The sequence below is a fragment of the Bufo bufo genome, chromosome 7, assembly GCF_905171765.1.
Source record: "Bufo bufo chromosome 7, aBufBuf1.1, whole genome shotgun sequence".
In the NCBI taxonomy this organism is placed as follows: Eukaryota; Metazoa; Chordata; class Amphibia; order Anura; family Bufonidae; genus Bufo; species Bufo bufo.
Genome location: NC_053395.1, coordinates 67240141 through 67254598, shown reverse-complemented (window position 1 = coordinate 67254598; position 14458 = coordinate 67240141).

Sequence of the window (14458 nt, the reverse complement as noted above, 5' to 3'; positions counted from 1 at the left end):
TGTGTTATGTGAAACGCACGGAGCGGCCACATCCTGTCCTGTGGAACGCATCGCCGCGTCACATCCGCTCCACAAGGCGTCCCATTACCAGTGCATCAGAGTATTATGTCACAGGGGACAGCCCCCAGAGCCCAGGCGACGCTTTGTGAACATACATTTGTAGCAGCAATCACACATACTCTTGGTAAGGGGCAGGGGAATGGGGTGTAAAGGGTGATACAGGGATATTCATTATCATATTTTTCACTTGGATTTGATCCCTACGATAAAGATTTTTACTTGGGTGTGTTCCCTGTGATAAAGGTGACACCTAGGGCACATACAACATATGTGCAGATTAGATACAAAATGTATCCTATTTATTTTTGTCTTGGCCTTGATGGATTTACTGAATTCGCGTAGTTCTTAACCATAGAGATAAGGGAACCATGAACATAAAGCCACCCCCCCGCAGATCACAAAAAACAGGAGAAAGTGAGTCTCTCGTTAATCCCGAGTGGTGCCTGGGATCTAAAGCGGTGAATCCAGACGCACTCTTTCTGAAGGATTTTCCGGTCCCAGTCTCCACCCCTTGGTGATAGTGGGATGGTTTCAAGGACCGAAAATCGCAGACATCTAGGATCGCCACCATGGACGTCAATTACATGTGACGCGACGGGTGTGATTTTTTTCTTAACCACGTCGTTCACATGTTCACAGATCCGACGCCTGACCTCTCTTATGGTTTTGCCTATATAGTCCATAGGGCAAGGGCATTGGCATATATATACCACACCCTTGCTCCTACAGTTGTAGAAATCCCTAATTTGATAGGCTTGGCCAGTGACTGAGCATATAATTGATTTTTCAGTGGAGATAAAAGCACATGCCTTACAGGAGCCGCACCTGAACATGCCGCACGGTTTGCGGTCCAACCAGGTCCCTACCCCACTTGGTGTGGTGTAATGGCTGTGGACCAAGCGATCTCTTAGGCTCCTCCCCCGCCTATAGGTGACACTAGGCTGCTTCGTCAGTACATCCTTCAGGTCGGGGTCCATGTGAAGGATTGGCCAGTATCTTTTCAGAACTGACATCACCTCCATATTTGCACAGTCAAATACAGATATCAGGCGTATCGGTTGTTGTCCGCTCTGCGCCTTAGGTTTGGGGACAAGGAGCTCAGTACGCTCCCTGCTGAGGGCGTTATGGAACGCACCCCCAAGAACCGTTTGGGGATAACCCCTCTCTCTGAATCTCTTCTGTAGCCTCTTGGCTTCAATGTGGAACGCTTCACCCTCAGAGCAGTTTCTCCGGGTCCTCAAATATTGGCCCCTTGGTATACCGCGTTTAAGCGGTGTCGGGTGGTGGCTCTCCCAATGTATAATCAGGAGATCACAGAATAGCAAGGTGAGGAAATAAGGAGATGGCAGCAGCAGGAGGATACAACAGGGTAGCAAGGTGACATAGTTTGGAGATGGCAGCAGCATCATCAGACCACAGATTGGCAAGGTAACATAATGTGGATATGGCAGCAGCAGTAGCAGCAGGGGGATACCACAGAGTGGCAAGGCGACATAGTGTGGAGATGGCAGCAACAGTAACAGCATCGGGAGACCATAGATTGGCAAGGTGACATAGTGTGGAGATGGCAGTTGCAGCAGAATCAGGAGACCACAGAGTGGCAAGGTGACATAGGATGGAGATGGAAGCAGCAGCAACAGAATACCACTAAATGGCAAGGTGACATAATGTGGATATGGCAGCAGTGGGAGGATACTACAGAGTGGCAAGGTGACAAAATGTGGAGATTGCAGCAGCAATAGGATACCTCAGAGTGGCAAGGTGGCATAGTGAGGAGATGGCAGCAGCAGCAGGAGGATGCCGTAGAGTGGCAAGGTGAAAAAATGTGGAGATGGCAGCAGCAGCAGGAGGATACCACAGAGTGGCAAGGTGACATAATGTGGGGATGGCAGCAGCAGCAGTAGAATACAACATATTGGCAAGGCGACATTGTGTGGAGATAGCAGCAGCAGCAGCAGGAGGATACCATAAAGTGGCAAGGTGAAATAGTGTGGAGATGACAGTAGCAGCAGCAGCATCAGGAGGCCTCAGAGTGGCAAGGTGACATAGTGTGAAGATCGCAGCAGCAGCATCAGATCACAGAGTGGCAAGGTGACATAATGTAGAGATGGCAGTAACAGCAGGAGGATACCACAGAGTGGAAAGGTGACATAATGTGGAGATGGCAGCAGCAGCAGTAGGACACAACAGAGTGGAAAGGTGACATAATGTGGATATGGCAGCAGCAGCTTCCTCAGGCCACAGAGTGGCAAGGTGACATAATGTGGAGATGGCAGCAGCAGCAGTAGGATAAAACAGATTGGCAAGGCGACATTGTGTGGAGATGGCAGCAGCAGCAGGAGGATACCAGAAAGTGGCAAGGTGAAATAGTGCGGAGATGACAGCAGCAGCAGCAGCATCAGGAGGCCTCAGAGTGGCAAGGTGACATAGTGTGAAGATCAAAGCAGCAGCATCAGATCACAGAGTGGCAAGGTGACATAATGTGGAGATGGCAGTAGCAGCAGAGGATACCACAGGATAGCAAGGTGACATAATTTGGATATGGCAGCAGCAGAGAGATACCACAGAGTGGCAAGGTGACATAGTGTGGAGATGGCAGTAACAGCAACAACAGCATCAGAAAGTGACCGCGAAACACATGTCAGGAACAGACTGCATCGGTCTGAATACTCTATAGAATTGTATCCTGTATGTACTGATTTATACTGTGGCACTTTGCACTTCAATTATTTGTCTTTGGGATTTTTTTCATCACTTCATTTACTGCCAAGAGAACCTTAAACTATTTGTTCGATAAAATATGCTATCTTGTGTATTATATATTTGATGCTTTGTTATTCTTTGGGGTTAATTGATAATATTCTAAAAGCCAGCCATGTATCGGGTATTGATCTTATTATGGGGTGTATAGTGTGAATATGGCAGCAGCAGTATCATTAGACCACAGAGTGGCAAGGTGACATAATGTGGAGATGGCAGCAGCAGTAGCAGAAGGAGGATACTACAGAGTAGCAAGGTGACATAATGTGGAGATGGCAGCAGCAGCAGGAGGATACCACAAAGTGACAAGGTGACATAGTGTGGAGATGGCAGCAGCAGCATCAGGAGACCACTGAGTGGCAAGGTGGCATAGTGTGGAGATGGCAGCAGCAGCATCTGGAGGATGCCACAGAGTGGCAAGATGACATAATGTGGAAATGGCAGCAACAGGATACCAGACAGTGGCAAGTTGACATAGTGTGGAGATGGCAGTAGCAGCAGAAGCATCAGGAGACCACAGAGTGGCAAGGTGACAAAGTATGGAGATGGCAGCAGCAGCATAATCAGACCGCAGAGTATCAAGGTAACATAATGTGGATAAGGCAGCAGCAGTAGCATCAGGAGGATGCCACTTAGTGCCAAGGTGACATCATGTGGATATGGCAGCAGCAGGATACCACACATTGGCAAGGTGACATAGTGTGGAGATGGTAGTAGCAGCAGCATCAGGAGACCACACATTGGCAAGGTGGCATATTGTGAAGATGGCAGCAGCAGGAGGATACCACAGAGTGGTAAGATGACATAATGTGGATATGGCAGCAGCAGCATCATCAGACCACAGAGTGGCAAGGTGACATAATATGGAGATGGCAGGAGAAGCAGTAGGATACAACAGAGTGGAAAGGTGACATAATGTGGATATGGCAGCAGCAGCATCATCAGACCACAGAGTGGCAAGGTGACATAATGTGGAGATGGTAGCAGCAGCATTAGGATACAACAGAGTGGCAAGGTGGCATTGTGTGGAGATGGCAGCAGCAGGAGGATACCATAAAGTGGCAAGGTGACACAGTGTGAAGATGGCAGCAGCAGCATCAGATCACAGAGTGGCAAGGTGACATAGTGTGGAGATGGCAGAAGCAGCAGCATCAGGAGACCACAGAGTGGCAAGGTGGCATAATGTGGATATGGCAGCATCAGGAGGATACCACACAGTGGCAAGGTGACATAATGTGGAGATGGCAGTAGCATCAGCATCAGGTGACCACACATTTGCAAGGTGACATAGTGTGGAGATGGCAGTAACAGCAGCAACAGCATCAAAAAGCGACCGCAAAACACATGTCGGGAACAGACTGCATCGGTCTGAATACTCTATAGAATTGTATCCTGTATGTACTGATTTATACTGTGGCACTTTGCACTTTAATTATTTGTCTTTGTTTTGTTTTTTCCTCCCTTCATTTATTGCCAAGAGTACCTTAAACTATTAATTCGATAAAATATGTTATCTTGTGTATTATATATTTGATGCCTTGTTATTCTTTGGGGTTAATTGATAATATTCTGACAGCCAGCCATGTATCGGGTATTAATCTTATTATGAGGTGTATAGTGTGAATATGGCAGCAGCAGTATCATTAGACCACAGAGTGGCAAGGTGACATAATGTAGAGATTGCAGCAGCAGTAGCAGAAGAAGGATACTACAGAATAGCAAGGTGACATAATGTGGAGATGGCAGCAGCAGCAGGAGGATACCAAAAAATGACAAGGTGACATAGTGTGGAGATGGCAGCACCAGCATCAGGAGACCACAGAGTGGCAAGGTGGCATAGTGTGGAGATGGCAGCAGCAGGAGGATGCCACAGAGTGTCAAGGTGACATAATGTGGATATGGCAGCAACAGCAGCAGGATACCAGACAGTGGCAAGTTGACATAGTGTGGAGATGGCAGTAGCAGCAGAAGCATCAGGAGACCACAGAGTGGCAAGGTGACATAGTATGGAGATGGCAGCATCAGACCACAGAGTAGCAAGGTAACATAATGTGGATAAGGCAGCAGCAGTAGCATCAGGAGGATGCCACTTAGTGCCAAGGTGACATAATGTGGATATGGCAGCAGCAGGAGGATACTACACATTGGCAAGGTGACATAGTGTGGAGATGGCAGTAGCATCAGCATCAGGAGACCACACATTGGCAAGGTGGCATATTGTGAAGATGGCAGCAGCAGGAGGATACCACAGAGTGGCAAGGTGACATAATGTGGATATGGCAGCAGCAGCATCATCAGACCACAGAGTGGCAAGGTGACATAATGTGGAGATGGCAGGAGCAGCAGTAGGATACAACAGAGTGGAAAGGTGACATAATGTGGATATGGCAGCAGCAGCATCATCAGACCACAGAGTGGCAAGGTGACATAATGTGGAGATGGCAGCAGCAGCTGTAAGATATAACAGAGTGGCAAGGTGGCATTGTGTGGAGATGGTAGCAGCAGCAGGAGGATACCATAAAGTGGCAAGGTGAAATAGTGTGGAGATGGCAGTAGCAGCAGCAGCATCAGGAGACCTCAGAGTGGCAAGGTGACATAGTGTGAAGATCGCAGCAGCAGCATCAAATCACAGAGTGGCAAGGTAACACAATGTGGAGATGGCAGCAGCAGCAGAGGATACCACAGAATGGCAAGGTGACATAATGTGGATATGGCAGCAGCAGAAGGATACCACATAGTGGCAAGGTGACATAGTATGGAGATGGCAGTAGCAGCAGCAACAGCATCAGAAAGTGACTGCGAAACACATGTCGGCAACAGGACTACATCGGTCTGTATACTCTATATAATTGCAGAATTGATTTATACTGTTGCACTTTGCACTTTAATTATTTGTCTTTGGGATTTTTTTCATCCCTTCATTCACTGCCAGAAGTACCTTAAACAGTTTGTTCGATAAAATATGTTATCTTGTGTATTATATATTTTATGCTTTGTTATTCTTTGGGGTTAATTGATAATATTCTGCCAGCCAGCCATGTATCGGGTATTGATCTTATCATGGGGTGTATAGTGTGAATATGGCAGCAGCAGCAGTATCATTAGACCACAGAGTGGCAAGGTGACATAATGTGGAGATGGCAGCAGGAGGATACCACAGAGTGGCAAGGTGACATAATGTGGAGATGGCAGCAGCAGCAGGAGGATACCACAAAGTGGCAAGGTGACATAGTGTGGAGATGGCAGCAGTAGCATCAGGAGACCACAGAGTGGCAAGCTGGCATGGTGTGGAGATGGCTGCAGCTGCAGCAGGAGGATGCCACAGAGTGTCAAGGTGACATAATGTGGATGTGGCAGCAGGAGGATACCAGACAATGGCAAGTTGACATAGTGTGGAGATGGCAGTAGCATCAGCAGCATCAGGAGACCACAGAGTGGCAAGGTGACATAGTTTGGAGATGGCAGCAGCAGCATCATCAGACCGAAGAGTAGCAAAGTAACATAATATGGATAAAGCAGCAGCAGTAGCAACAGGAAGGTGCCACTTAGTGGAGAGGTGACATAATGTGGATATGGCAGCAGGAGGATACCACACATTGGCAAGGAGACATAGTGTGTTGATGGTAGTAGCAGCAACATCAGGAGGCCACACATTGGCAAGGTGGCATATTGTGAAGATGGCAGCAGCAGGAGGATACCACAGAGTTGCAAGGTGACATAGTATGGATATGGCAGAAGCATCAGCACCAGGAGGATACCACAGAGTGGTAAGGTGACATAATGTGCATATGGCAGCAGCATTAGCAGCAGGAGGATACTACAGAGTGGCAAGGAGACATATTGTGGATATGGCAGCGAGAGAAGGAGGAGACCACAGAGTGGCAAGGTGACTTAGTGTGGAAATGGCAGCAGTAGCAACAGCATCGGGACACCACAGAGTGGTAAGGTGACATAGTGTGGAGATGGCAGCAGCAGCAGGAGGATACCACACAGTGTCAAGGTGATATAGTGTTGAGATGGCAGTAGCCACAGCAGCATTAGGAGACCACAGAGTGGCAAGGTGATATAATGTGGAGATGGCAGCAGCAGTAGCATCATCAGACCACAGAGTGGCAAGGTGACATATTGTGGAGATGGCAGCAGCAGTAGCAGCAGGAGGATACCACAGAGTGGCAAGGTGACATAATTTGGAGATGGCAGTAGCAGCAGGAGGATACTACAAAGTGACAAGGTGACAAAGTTTGGAGATGGCAGCAGCATCATCGGGAGACCACTGAGTGGCAAGGTGGCATAGTGTGGAGATGGCAGCAGCAGTAGCAGCATGAGGATGCCACAGAGTGGCAAGGTGACATAATGTGGATATGGCAGTAGCAGTGGGAGGATACCACACAGTGGCAAGGTGAAATAGTGTGGAGATGGCAGCAGCAGTAGCAGCAGCAGCAGCATCAGGAGACCACACATTGGCAAGGTGGCATAGTGTAGAGATGGCAGCAGCAGCAGGAGGATTCCACCGAGTGGCAAGGTGACATAGTGTGGAGATGGCTGCAGCAGCAGCATCATCAGACCATAGAGCGGAGGTAACATAATGTGGATATGGCAGCAGCGGTAGCAGCAGGAGGATGCCACAGAGTGGAAAGGTGACATAATGTGGATATGGCAGCAGCAGGAGGATACCACACAGTGGCAAGGTGACATAGTGTGGAGATGGCAGTAGCAGCAGCATCAGGAGACCACAAATTGGCACAGTGGCATATTGTAGAGATGGCAGTAGCAGCAGGAGGATTCCACAGAGTGGCAAGGTGACATAGTGTGGAGATGACAGTAGCAGCAGCAGCACAAGGAGGATGCCACAGAGTGTCAAGGGGTCATAATGTGGATATGGCAGCAGCAGTAGCAGCAGGAGGATACCACAGAGTGGCAAGGTAACTTAATGTGGATATAGGTATGAGAGAAAAAGATGTAGAGGGTTAATCACAAGACTTACTTGGAAATAAATCCAAGAAGTCTATATAATTATTTGCAGGGCGCCAGAGGAGGAAAAATAGGGGTAAGTCAGGAAGAGAGTTAGGTAGGGTGATCGATAGGCTGCCAGATGGGGTCAATAGTGTGAACTGGTTCAACACATACATAAAATGAAGAAAAAAAAGGAGAGGGAGGGACCACAGTATGAGGCGCCAGTCGAGGCAGAGGAAGGTATCAATGAAGGTATCTGGAAGGTACATATATTTGACCCCTACGGATCAGTAATACTGCCACCAGAAGTGTCTAATATTAAGACCAATTGTTAGTCGCTGGATGGCGATAAGTGCATTCAATAGAATGTAAACAGGAAAAATCCCTGAACATTCAAATCCTGAATAGGTATGGTACAATAAAATCAAATAGCATTGAGATCCACACTGATAATACCAGGTTTGGTCCCATATATAATCAATACAAATACATGTATATGAATAAAATCAATATAAAATCAATAGGTATTAGTGGTCTCCACTCACTTCACTGGGAGGAAATTTTGAGGGATAAAGCTCAAGACACCCAGCAAAAAATACTCCCAATCCTGGATCGCTTCAAGAATCTTAGGATGAGGCAGCAGTCCCAGAGTCGGTACTTCTTGCAAAATTCCTTTATTTTCAAAACAACAGGAAAATAGAGCTCTACGCGTTTCGGGGCCCAAAGTAAGTCCCCTTCATCAGGAGCAGGATGATATTACATAATACACTGCTCAAAAAAATAAAGGGAACACTTAAACAACACAATGTAACTCCAAGTCAATCACACTTCTGTGAAATCAAACTGTCCACTTAGGAAGCAACACTGAGTGACAATCAATTTCACATGCTGTTGTGTAAATGGGATAGACAACAGGTGGAAATTATAGGCAATTAGCAAGACACCCCCAATAAAGGAGTGGTTCTGCAGCTGGTCACCACAGACCACTTCTCATTTCCTATGCTTCCTGGCTGATGTTTTGGTCACTTTTGAATACTGGCGGTGCTTTCACTCTAGTGGTAGCATGAGACGGAGTCTACAACCCACACAAGTGGCTCAGGTAGTGCAGCTTATCCAGGATGGCACATCAATGCGAGCTGTGGCAAGAAGGTTTGCTGTGTCTGTCAGCGTAGTGTCCAGAGCATGGAGGCGCTACCAGGAGACAGGCCAGTACATCAGGAGACGTGGAGGAGGCCGTAGGAGGGCAACAACTCAGCAGCAGGACCGCTACCTCTGCCTTTGTGCAAGGAGGAACAGGAGGAGCACTGCCAGAGTCCTGCAAAATGACCTCCAGCAGGCCACAAATGTGCATGTGTCTGCTCAAACGGTCAGAAACAGACTCCATGAGGGTGATATGAGGGCCCGACGTCCACAGGTGGGGGTTGTGCTTACAGCCCAACATCGTGCAGGACGTTTGGCATCTGCCAGAGAACACCAAGATTAGCAAATTCGCCACTGGCGCCCTGTGCTCTTCACAGATGAAAGCAGGTTCACACTGAGCACATGTGACAGACGTGACAGTCTGGAGACGCCGTGGAGAACGTTCTGCTGCCTGCAACATCCTCCAGCATGACCGGTTTGGCATTGGGTCAGTAATGGTGTGGGGTGGCATTTCTTTGGAGGGCCGCTCAGCCCTCCATGTGCTCGCCAGAGGTAGCCTGACTGCCATTAGGTACCGAGATGAGATCCTCAGACCCCTTGTGAGAACATATGCTGGTGCGGTTGGCCCTGGGTGTGTTCCCTTTATTTTTTTGAGCAGTGTACAAACAGACATTTTATACAAAATGGTGTCCTGGGTTTGGAGTGATGTCACTTCCGGGTCATGCACACATCGGCAGTAAAGTCATTGATATAGTTGTTAATAGCTTACGTTTTTCAAGGGACAGATGGTGTGGCCTAGGGCAGGTATATCTAGTTATGCAATGTGGGTTTTGTTCCTTGAAAGCTGCAAAAAACGGGCTCAGGTTGCGGAGCGTGTCTCAGGACCGCTTTCGGTCTGTGGAGCGCACAGCTGGAGCGCACACTGAGCAAGTGCGCATGCGCCGGATGGGGTGCTTAACGTGGAGCGCATCCAACGTGGCGCGCCTAGCATCCTATGTCACGCCCTATGCCTCTGCTGGAAGGGAGGCTTGAAACGCATAGTGCGTTCCAGTGATAGCATTATACTGTCCTTAAACTCGGGGACAGGAATACGGTGTCCCTGCGAGTGTGTGTGTATCTTGGATCTGTGGTGAATGGGAAAATTAGATGAAAGGGGATGATGATGATGATAAATACCTAAAAACTGAATGGAAGAATTGAACTACTATATATCCCTAAGGGTCAGATATTAAAATTCTATTGGTAAAGGGAAAAATTATTATTGTTTGTAACTCACTGCTAATGGGTAGAAAATACACTCACCTAAAAAATTATTAGGAACACCTGTTCTATTTCTCATTAATGCAATTATCTAGTCAACCAATCACATGGCAGTTGCTTCAATGCATTTAGGGGTGTGGTCCTGGTCAAGACAATCTTCTGAACTCCAAACTGAATGTCAGAATGGGAAAGAAAGGTGATTTACGCAATTTTGAGCGTGGCATGGTTGTTTATGCCAGACGGGCCGGTCTGAGTATTTCACAATCTGCTCAGTTACTGGGATTTTCACGCACAACCATTTCTAGGGTTTACAAAGAATGGTGTGAAAAGGGAAAAACATCCAGTATGCGGCAGTCCTGTGGGCACAAATGCCTGGTGGATGCTAGAGGTCAGAGGAGAATGGGCTGACTGATTCAAGCTTATAGAAGAGCAACGTTGACTGAAATAACCACTCGTTACAACCGAGGTATGCAGCAAAGCATTTGTGAAGCCACAACACGCACAACCTTGAGGCGGATGGGCTACAACAGCAGAAGACCCCACCGGGTACCACTCATCTCCACTACAAATAGGAAAAAGAGGCTACAATTTGCACGAGCTCACCAAAATTGGACTGTTGAAGACTGGAAAAATGTTGCCTGGTCTGATGAGTCTCGATTTCTGTTGAGACATTCAAATGGTAGAGTCCGAATTTGGCGAAAACAGAATGAAAACATGTATCCATCCTCTGATGGCTACTTCCAGCAGGATAATGCACCATGTCACAAAGCTCGAATCATTTCAAATTGGTTTCTTGAACATGACAATGAGTTCACTGTACTAAAATGGCCCCCACAGTCACCAGATCTCAACCCAATAGAGCATCTTTGGGATGTGGTGGAACGGGAGCTTCGTGCCCTGGATGTGCATCTCTCAAATCTCCATCAACTGCAAGATGCTATCCTATCAATATGGGCCAACATTTCTAAAGAATGCTATCAGCACCTTGTTGAATCAATGCCACGTAGAATTAAGGCAGTTCTGAAAGAAAAAGGGGGTCCAACACCGTATTAGTATGGTGTTCCTAATAATTCTTTAGGTGAGTGTATATATAATATAATATATTTCTATGTATATATATATATATGTATACACATATATAAATAAATTAGTGCGATAAATAGATATAGACTGGATATGTATAAAAAAATATATATATATACATAAACATCCATGTATAAAAAATGAATATATAAAACTGCAAAAAACTGCAAAAAATAAATAAATATATAGAAATACAAAATAACACACACATATATAAAATATAAATATATGAAAAAATAATAAAGGGAAATGGAAGATGACGGAATCGATATATGTACTGTAGTAGAGTCCCCGGAATAATAATGGACGGACGATACGTGCCACCAGAGGTCCTGGCCTCGGTGGAGTAAGAACCGGATCATTGCGGTTACAGCGGCGAATGCTGCTGGCGCAGCGTGTCCGGGCCGGTTTTTACTGGGAACAGGTAAAGAGTTGGGGGGGTGCCTGTTCCCCACGGCCAGCCCAGGTTTTTGGTGGAGCTGGGCCTTTAAAGAACCCAGCCTGCTGATGATGGGTGTGGGGTGTGTCTTGCTGTGCTGGAGATTTCGACAGACAGAGTCAGTGCTGGAGGAGGAGAGTCTGGGCGCAGCACACATTGAAGGATAGTCCTGGGACCTGTGGTGCTACGAGCCGAAGTGGCTCTGGCCTGAGGGAGACAAAGGCAGGTAGCCTACAAGCCTGCAGAAACTGCTGTGGTCTGTCCAAAACAAGGTGACTCAAACCTGCTGTTTATTTTCTATGGAAGGACTTTTGTTTTATGCACTATGTGGATATGCACCTGTCTGGTCTGCACATTGCCTGTTATGCCTTTGGTGTAAATAAAGTCACGGTGAACCACAAAGACTGTCTGTGATTGCCTCAATACTGCCGCCGCTACCGTGGCCTACCACGAGCACATCCCCACAGTACAAAATTGTATCAGCATCTACACACACAAACGCACTTCCAATCCTCAGTGTAGATATACAGTACAGACCAAAAGTTTGGACACACCTTCTCATTCAAAGAGTTTTCTTTATTTTCATGACTATGAAGGCATCAAAACTATGAATTAACACATGTGGAAGTAGATACATAACAAACAAGTATGAAACAACTGAAAATATGTCATATTCTAGGTTCTTCAAAGTAGCCACCTTTTGCTTTGATTACTGCTTTGCACACTCTTGGCATTATCTTGATGAACTTCAAGAGGTATTCACCTGAAATGGTCTTCCAACAGTCTTGAAGGAGTTCCCAGAGATGCTTAGCACTTATTGGCCCTTTTGCCTTCACTCGGCGGTCCAGCTCACCCCAAACCATCTCGATTGGGTTCAGGTCCGGTGACTGTGGAGGCCAGGTCATCTGGCGTAGCACCCCATCACTCTCCTTCATGGTAAAATAGCCCTTACTTTCAAAGTTTTCCCAATTTTTCGGCTGAATGACTGACCTTCATTTCTTAAACTAATGATGGCCACTCGTTTTTCTTTACTCAGCTGCTTTTTTCTTGCCATAATACAAATTCTAACAGTCTATTCAGTAGGACTATCAGCTGTGTATCCACCTGACTTCTCCTCAAAGCAACTGATTGTCCCAACCCCATTTATAAGGCAAGAAATCCCACTTATTAACCACCTCCGGACCGCCGAACGCAGCGACGCGTCCTGGAGGTGGTTGATTCACTCCGCCTGGACGCGCCGGCGCGTCCTCTCGCGAGACGCGAGATTTCGGTCACAGCCGGCCCGCGCATGCGCATCGCGGGCCGGCAAAAGTTCGAGGAGAATTGCATCAGCAACCTGCCAGCCAATGATCATCGCTGGCAGGTTGCTGATTTTTAAAAAATCGAATCACAAGCCATATAACAGATCATATTAGTAAATATGATCTGTTATATGGCTTCTCTGCTCCTCTGCTGGTCCTTTTCGTCGGTTGGATCCAGCAGAGGAGCAGACTGAACTGTGAGTACACACCAAACACTGTCCTTAGCCCCAGATCACCTTCCATCACCCCCATCATCCAAATTAACCCTTGATCGCCCCCTGTCAATCACTTAGTGAAAGACAAAAAGTGATCAGTGTAAACTGTCACTTTTTTTTTTCACTAGTATTGGCTGTTAGGTTTTAGGATTAGTTTAGGCCCCTTGGTTAGGTAGTTTAGGGATCAGTTAGCGCCCAGCTCACCGCACCGCAGTCCCTTATTCGCTGATTAGCGTATCGCTAATCAGCATTTGTACTTTTATAGTATCTGTAAGTGATCAAAACTGATCACGGTCAGATCTATAATTGTATTAGTGTCACCTTAGCTCGCCCTCCACCCAAAACGCAGTGTTTGCCCGATCAGGCCTGATCGGACGCCCACACGTGCGTTCACCCACGCCCGCCCCACCGCAGTGACAAAATTTATTTATTTTTTGATCACTGCACATTCACTTTACACGCACTGCGGCGATAAAAAAATCTGTTTTGATATTTTTTATCAACCGCAGCGGCCTCCGGTACTTCGCTAGCCTCCCCTTTGTAAGACAGGCTTGCTTTTTTTCTTGGGTAGTCTCAGGGAATACCCCTAAATTTAGTAGACCAAAATGTCAAACAGGGGGTATTCTTCTGAAGAGGCCTACAGGATTCTGACCCAGTCGGATGAGGAATGGGAACCCTCATCTGACGAATCTAGCGGGTTAGAATATGTACCTGTAGAAAGTAGTGGCTCTCTGACCCAAAGTTCGGACAAGGAGGTGGAGGACCCTGATAGAACCAGGCGTACCCGGCCCCGTGTCGCTAGACCACAGGTTGCGCAGGATCCGCTTCAAGAGCAGCAGAGTGGGGCTGTCGCTGCCGGATCACGTGGTGAGGCATACACCAGCAGCGCAGCCCTTCCTGGACCTAGTACCAGCACTGCCGTACAACATGGTGACGTGGCGAGCACCAGAAGGGCAGTTGAAGCTGGTACGGTGGCAAGTGCAGTAGTTACCCCGTCGCAGCCACCGCACAGACAGGCCCGTAGAGCCCCTAGAGTCCCTGAGGTGCTGGCAAACCCTGATTGGCAGTCACCAACTTCAGCCGCACCAGTAGTTCCCCCTTTCACCGCCCAGTCTGGAGTTCAGGTTGAGATGGCTCAGATCGGTTCGGCCCTGGGATTTTTTGAGCTGTTCTTGACTGCGGAGCTCTTGGACTTAGTCGTGGCAGAAACAAATCGGTATGCCACACAATTAATAACCGCAAACCCG